Source organism: Monopterus albus, unplaced genomic scaffold (genome assembly GCF_001952655.1).
Source record: "Monopterus albus unplaced genomic scaffold, M_albus_1.0 scaffold18.1, whole genome shotgun sequence".
Lineage (NCBI taxonomy): Eukaryota > Metazoa > Chordata > Actinopteri > Synbranchiformes > Synbranchidae > Monopterus > Monopterus albus.
In genome coordinates, this window is record NW_018127898.1 from 8,768,144 (window position 1) to 8,776,225 (window position 8,082).

Below are 8,082 nucleotides of genomic sequence, written 5' to 3' on the forward strand. Positions count from 1 at the left end.
TGCTGCTTTTGCTGCTCAGCTGTAGGCGTGACACATTTAATCACGCCTCTTCAAAAACCACAGACATCAGATCAACTCCCATGTGTCTCGGGGAGAAAATGTTTTTATCACAGTGATCTAGAAAATGCTGCTTGTAAAAAGTAGCTTCTATCTTGTGGTGAATTCCAAGGCACACAATATTTGTTAAGAAATAAACAAGGTGAGGAACATTTCCTGATAGATTTGAAAGTGTCTTTGTTGGCAAACTTCTGGGCCTGGATGAGGTCGGGGCTGGTTTCAAAGTCAAGTTCCACTTTTTGGAAGGCAGAAAGGTCAAACATTCTGAACTCCATTGACAAAATGGCAAACCCCAGCAATGAGTGGGATGTTGTTTACTGTGTTTGCAGACTAGGGCGGGCTTACATTTATTTTCCCCCACTTCAAAAATACCAAGCACACCTAAAACCGGAGGCAGCAGGGAGGCTCCACCACAGGAGGCCTCGAGACAGACTTCACAAGAACTGCTTAGCAAAGTGGGCAGAGTGAGAAATACTATGTAATGTTCTGAAATGGCCAATGAAAAAAAGGTAGAGATTGAATTATTCTGATGTCCAGGCTCCAGAAAAGGGAGGCAGGAAGTGGAAGAGTGCTTTGATCTAGTCATTCTGTTTGTGTCATAGCTTCTCAGACTTAATAAATGAAGCACAGGCATATTTTAAAAAGAAGTGTTATTATACAAAGAACTCGATCATTCAGAATCAAGCAAAATAAGTAACAGTCATGCAAACTCTGAAATTGTCCTGGTGGACAGTTAAATATCATGGGACAATGATACACACAGCAAACTGAAATTTGACCAACATGTTGACATGGTTTATAGGAAAGGAACACAACAGACCTTATACTTTTTAAGAAAAGTGAATTCTTTTAATGTTTGTTGAGCCATGATGACTCTGTTGTATCCTAGTTTTATTGAATCTTTCTGCACTGTGGTGTGGTTTGGAAATCCTAGCTTGTCCAGCAAGGGTAGACTTTTTTTTAATCAGTGGCAGCTGAAATTAATTTTGCAAATGTCCCAGCTGTTAATCTGTTTTTTTTTTTTTGCTTTTGATTTTCTGTGTGAATGATAATGTTGCTTGATTTAATTGCTGTTGTCTGTCTGTATTCACCTGGCTGCAAAATGTTCCCTCTTTTGATGACAATCAAGATCGATTGATTGATTGCAAAGTAGTTAGGAATTATCTGATGCTTTTAAAGTGTAAATTATTATCTAATGTTTTTAAAGTATACATTATATAGTACATTATAGTAAAGCATTACAATTGTTATTATTATTATTGATGAGGCAACACTTACATTGCATTTTTGAGTTGAGTCTGTGGCAGAGCAAATATTACTCATTTTATATACTGGTACTTTAATTTATTGTATAAGAATAGATTATGATTTATATGCTCTTTATTAATTATAAAATCTTCACCCGTAACTACAGCTGCCAAATAAATGTAGGGGGTAAAAAATGGCTACATTTCCATCTGAAATGTAGTATTGTAAAACTGCAAAGTGTCACGAAATCAAACATTTTCAAGTGAAGTACAGTATTTCAGAATTCCTTGTAATCAATTGTTTGTGTTCACTAGGAAGACTTTGCCTTTCAAAACTACTTTTTTTCTGACGGACAGAATGGTTCAGTGAGAACTTACATCCTGTCACACAAACTCGGTGTCAGTTATAAGAATTTGTTTTATTTTCATAGGTTGCAGGAAGCTGGTTTCTTTCTTTAAATACATTCACCAAGGCAAATGATTCACCAAGGTACAGTAAATGCTGGTAGGGTTTCCCCTTTTCTGTTTTGTGTTTTGTGCTGCCTCAAACACCACTTTCCGTTCAGTTCTTTATAAGCATCATTAGCTGTCCCAAGTCATACAATATCAGAAAAAGATATATTTACCAAAGTTTTCTGCTTTGATCACATGTAAGCAGAGACCACACTTAAATTTCATTAATGTTCACACTAAAATATCCATCAAAAACAATAAACATTACCATTATTCACCAGGTTATGGCCTTTCAGCAACTTTACTACACTCTAATGAAGCACACTAATTGACTTTACTTACCATGTTGGCAGCATAGTGCCTGCCTGCTTCCCCCAGCCACTCAGTCTAATGGCACTGAAGGGTCTTGTTTATAACAGCCCCGTGCTTTTAGAGGCCATTTCCAGAGATGCTCTTTGTGTCTGCTTGTAGAAAGTGTGAATGGGAGACTAATAAAGGTACAATTACAGCAATTGTGTGTGTGTGGTGATCCTGCTGTTGAGTGGGATTGCTTTTATGCACCCTGCAGGCGAGGAGGCAGGTTGGTTGAATGGTTTAAATGATGATAATAGATTGTTAGACCACATTGAAGAGGGACACAGGAGTGTCTGTCTGAGCCTCTGCTATCTGTCCAAACAAATGCTAGTAGTACTAATAATTCTTCAGGTCTGTCGTTCAGATAAGTTTGACAGCTTAAAGCCATAAATAGATAAGAAACAGATTGTGCTGTTAATTTGAACTCTTTACACTAAACACAATAAATACATATAATGCTTTTTGCATGTGAGCCCTTTACACCAGCTAATTGAAATAGACTCTCATGAGTTGGCCACTTAAACTGTATTGATTTGACTCTCAGCTGAAAGAACATAAAGTTGAAATGTAGCTTTTGAGAACATGTCGTGGATGGCTAGAAAAAAATCATGAGCCACGAGCACAGTTCAGTGAACACAACAATAGACCGTGTTGTGTTCTAAATCACCAAGCCTGTCACACACAGCCCAGGCATCTATAGACCAGTATATCTTACTGTATGTGCAGGACTTGATTTACTAGTGATACGTCATGGCACATACATTAACAAGCAAGGTGGAGGTAGTATATATTAAAATAGTGACATCTAAACTGTAATGAATCCACTGTTACTAAAGACGTGAGCTTACCTCATGCTGTCCTGGGATAAATAATGCCAGTGGTCAATATAGGTCCCGTCAAACAATATGTACAAATGTATCTCTGACCCTCACACACAATACATACACACATTTCTGTCCTTTAAAAGAAAATAGCATTAATATACTGTATGGACATTAGAGGATAGTGTTCACTTTATTAAGACGACTGACGTGGCAGAGTGATTTTTCATAATTAGGCTTTAGTTTAAGCATGTTTTTCTTTCAGCTGCTGAAAATGATGCCTAAGTGAAGTCTTTCAATTATGGCTTGTATCACGCTGAGTTTCTAATTCCTTCCTCCAGTGGTTCTCAAAGTGGAGCCCTTGGGGGGCATCATTTGAAAAAGAACACTTTAATTTCACCAGCATTTCATTTAGTACATGACATTGTTAACTTGTAGAACTCTCAGATGTGCAGACTCAATGGGGAATGACAATATAATCTATGGATTAACAAGTTTGACATGGCCAAATGAATCCTTTGACTTTGAAAGGCTTAAAGTTGTGTGTGTGTGTGTGTGTGTGTGTGTGTGTGTGTGTATGCCTTTTAAAGCTAACCTTGGGCTTGGAGGTGAAAATATCCAGTAGCAAAATTTATTCTTGGCAAAAGCCAAGTTAAGAACTGGAGTATTTTGCAGCCTCAGTTAATGAATCCAAGCTGATGAACTCCCCTTGAGGCTACAATACCCGCTACGCCCACAGAAATTGTGAGACAACATGTTGACAAGTGAGGTCAACAGAAAGACCAGGGGATCATTAAAGGAATTGTTCGACATCAAGGAAATATGTTTCCCTTTCCTGTTTAGCGGTTAGCTGAGAAAGATCAATCCCAGCGTCTGAGTATAATGAGTGGCACTGGAGCCAGGAATCGATTAGATTAGATAAACACTGGAAAAAGGGGGAAACATCCGCTAACCTGGCTCTGTGCATCTAAAGCTCATCAGTTAAAATGTTGTACCTCGTGGTATTTATCTCATATATAAACAACCATGTAAAAACACCATACTGTACACCTTTCTACATTGAGTTATGTGTTGTAATCAGTTCTTGGCAACCAGTATGAACATTAGTAATTCACTCCAACTTCATCTCCAGCTCAGTTTCCAATAAATAATCAAAAATAAATAGATGTCTAACAAACCTTTTTACTTACACATTCCAACATAAACCAACATTTTGATGAACAGATCAGCCTCCTCACCTCCGAGAACAAAGAACTGCAGGTACAACACCACAGCTTCTTGGATTCTAACTGCTTGTTTTGGATGAACTGAGAATTCATTTTTGGATGTGGAACCATTTTTTTTCAAAAGTAAAAAATATTATTTCTGTTTCTGTTTTTCTTGAACTTATTAAACAAAATTATAATGTTTTGTATGAAACTGCTGTGTGAGGAACAGCTCAGAAAGGAGGAGGCATGGAGGAAGGAAGTGAACCAGACTGATGAACAGATCAGCCTCCTCACCTCCGAGAACAAAGAGCTGCAGGTACAACACCACAGCTTCTTGGATTCTAACTGCTTGTTTTGGATGAACTGAGAATTCATTTTTGGATGTGGAATAAAAGATTTCTCTCTTTTCCGGAGTGGTCCACAAAACACAGGAGCTGTTGGAGAACAACAAAAGGAGCAGGAAGAGAAGACATGGAAGAGAAAGACAAGGAGGATGAGAAGGAAATGAAAGAAAACATGATAAGGAGGAGAAAGAAAAATGAGAGAGAAAGATGGGAAAGAAAAGATGAAGGACAAAGAACATGAGCAGGTGAGGAGAAAGAAAAATGAAATGAACAAAAAAAGAAAAGAAGACAAAGACGAAGAGGGAAAGAAGAAAGGAAGGGCACCAGAACATCCTTCCTCCTGAAACCCCCACCCCATCCTTTCCCTTTCCTACCTTTCCTACTCCTCATCCCCCCTTGCCCCATCCTACCCTTTACCCCATACTGCACCCCCACTCTTACCCACTCCTGAAAACAAGCCCTCTGCCCCCACCTGTTTCTTCCTGTTCATGTATTACAAATGAACTCAGTCCTGTTGAAGTAAAATACACCTGCCTGTTTCTATACCTTTCTAAATATACACATATACATCAGTAAAATAGTATGAAAAAATACAGTAGTGTCTCCAAGGCAATACACGGTAACATCCTCATAAACTTGGACAGCTCCTTTCCAGTGCACTTGCTTATAGTGGAAAAAACGTTGACAGCATTTCAAATCTCTGTTATACTCGTCAGAGGCTGATCCCTTTTGTTTCAGATTATAACGCTGTTTCAAGACTGGCAACCTGTCCAGGGTGTACTCCGCCTCTCACCCAATGTCAGCTGGGATTGGCTCCAGCTCCCCTGCAATCCTATTTAGGAATAAACAGTATAGATAATGGATGGATGGATGGATGTGGTCTCACTACAGTTTCCCAGTGCTGTGGTTATAGATTTCTAGTCCTTCAGTCCTGTTGAAGGTATAAAAAGTGTGAAAGAATAAGAGAGACCACTTTGTTAGAACAACTGAAAACAAACATGTCACAAAAACATGTCTCACTTGAAACTGTTCAATCCTTCTGACAGGTGAACACCCATTCCCCCTGTTTATGATGAAACTTGTGATGGGCAAAACAACCTCCCCACTGTTTTTAATGGTCCTCTGGCAGGACATTATGAATTTTAACAGTATTAAGTAAATATTCATTTTTTTTGAAGAAAAAGGTGCCGGACAGTTATTCTGATGCACTCTGGCAGCACTACACCTATGGTTAAGAGGTGACCAAAAATATAAAAGGCCTATAAAATGGTATCACTACACCTGCTACTTCACTGTTGATGCAATGCTCTCAAAGAAGGTTGCCAAGATGTTAAAGATCCTATGAAATGGGCACTTGAAGTATATGAATAGTGGCAATCTGGTTATGTTACTCATCACCAAAGGTTTCATTCTATTAGTCTTATACTGAGACGCTCAGATGCTGATATCAGCAACACTGTATGGGTTGGAAACATCATGATGTGTAATGCATGTCCTCTATCAGGTTTTAATAAAGACTCTGTAAAAAGTGCCACTCAGACAGTGACAGAGCCTGCATATTGTCTCTGTGCCAAAAACCTGAACCTGGCTGTGAGTTTTCTATGTTCATGCACTCAGCCTTTTGTGACAGTGCTATACTATAGGTGTTATTATGCACCACACTCTGCTCAGACTCTGAACATGAGCACTGATATGCTCTGCACAAGGATAGAGATAAATCCTTTGGATCCAGTGAGAGATGTGGTGCTACAAAGGAATGACAGCTTGTTTTTCCCTTTCTTTCCCTCCTTCCTTGTTCTGTTGTCGCCATCCTGCTGAGTGAAGCCTATAAATTGGAATCTGAATAATGGATAAATTAGCTGTCAGCAAATAAATCTGTCGAAAAGGGGGCCACAGGGGTTCACGTAATCCGACCCAGGAAACTTTGCTCTGAGAAGAGTTCAGCAGAGAGGGATGAGCCATGGCAGGATGGACCCTTGTGAGTTATGGCTCCACTGGGGTCATAAACAAAACACAAACAAAGCTAACAAGACCATGCAAGGGTCAAATAAATAAGCACTTACAGTATGCGCCTTTGGCATTCAAAGATTTGGCTCGCATTTAGCATTCATTTAATGTCAGAAGAGACAAAAATGTGTTCAAAGGATCAAAATTTCAGTGTGACACTATGCAGAATCTCCATTGCAGCATTTTATAAAAAACATATGGTTTTGAGTGAGGACTCTGGGTTCATTTGTAACCACTGATGTTAAGTCAGTCCTGGTCCTGCTAGGCCTCTGTCTGGGTAAAATTACACGTCACACCTGCTCTTCTAACTGACAGGATACTTGCTGCTTTATTGCTTGTCCTGACCTTTAAGTCAGAGTGCAAAGAAATGACTTCAGAAATAGAAGCATCAACAGCCCACAGGCCTGACTACAGACGATCATGGTGCCACCATACACTTGTTTCAGACCACTAGGAAGGTTAACCGGGGATCTGAACTTTCAGATCATGTTTTCATCTTTGACTTTTATAAGAGCAACACATTTATTTATCTAAAAATCTACACACCTAGTTGTTGTTAGAGTTTTTGAATTTCATCCAATACTTTGGTTTGTGAGTAAAACTATTCCCATTGCTCTCTGTAGCACTGTATGCTTTGTGCTAAGCATCACCTTCTGCTAACACACCCGGCTTGTCCAGTCAACATGTCGAGGTGTCCTTGAGCAAGACCGAACCCCCAGTGCTCCCGGTGATGTCACCGGTGTGTGAATGCGTGAGTGCTTGGGAGTGCGAATGGGTGAATGGCCGAATAATGTGAAAGCGCTTTGAGTGTGCTGTAAAAGCATAGAAAGGCGCTATACAAGTATAAGACCATTTACTATTTACACGACTGAGCATGCTACTATTCAAAGCACCACCATAACCAGCAGCCTCACAGACTAGAATCCTAGTCAAGTTTATTTTTCAGGTCCGATGAGACTACCCTTTGCTTCAATAGGTAATATCAGTGAAAGGCCTACACCAGGGGCTCTCAACCTTTTTGTAAATGAAGGCCCAGTTTTGGACCACCAAGTACCACCAAGTCAAACTAATGTATTCAGTGTATGCATTAAATGTACTCAGGGTCATATTTGCTCACCACATGGTTTGAAGCTTTTGCTGTTGCAGCGTTGTCTCCAGCATCACTTTTTTGTTTCAAAAACTGATCCTCTATCCACTCACCCCAACCGGTTTAGGCAGAAGGCTGCCCACTATAGGCTCTATTCTATTATAAAGCCTCGTCCGGTTCTTTCAAACCAGGAACTCAGAGGGACGACTCAGACCACTTGAGTATATAAAAAATATAACCGTGCTGGTTTATTCAAAGAGTCACAGGCAAGAATTAACATTACGGGTCCAGAGATCTTCCAACCCCCAGGCTGCCCAAGCAGCCCGGAAGCAGCCCAGAACCCAGAATTGCTATACAATATCATCACTTAGTTGGCTCGCCCCCTCCTCCACCGAAACGTCAACCGAGACGTCTCTCTTTGCAGCTGGCTATAACGTTAGCCAAAACATGAGGAAAAGTCAAGGTGTGTGGCTGTTGTTTTCGTGGTGTGTATCTAAAACAATT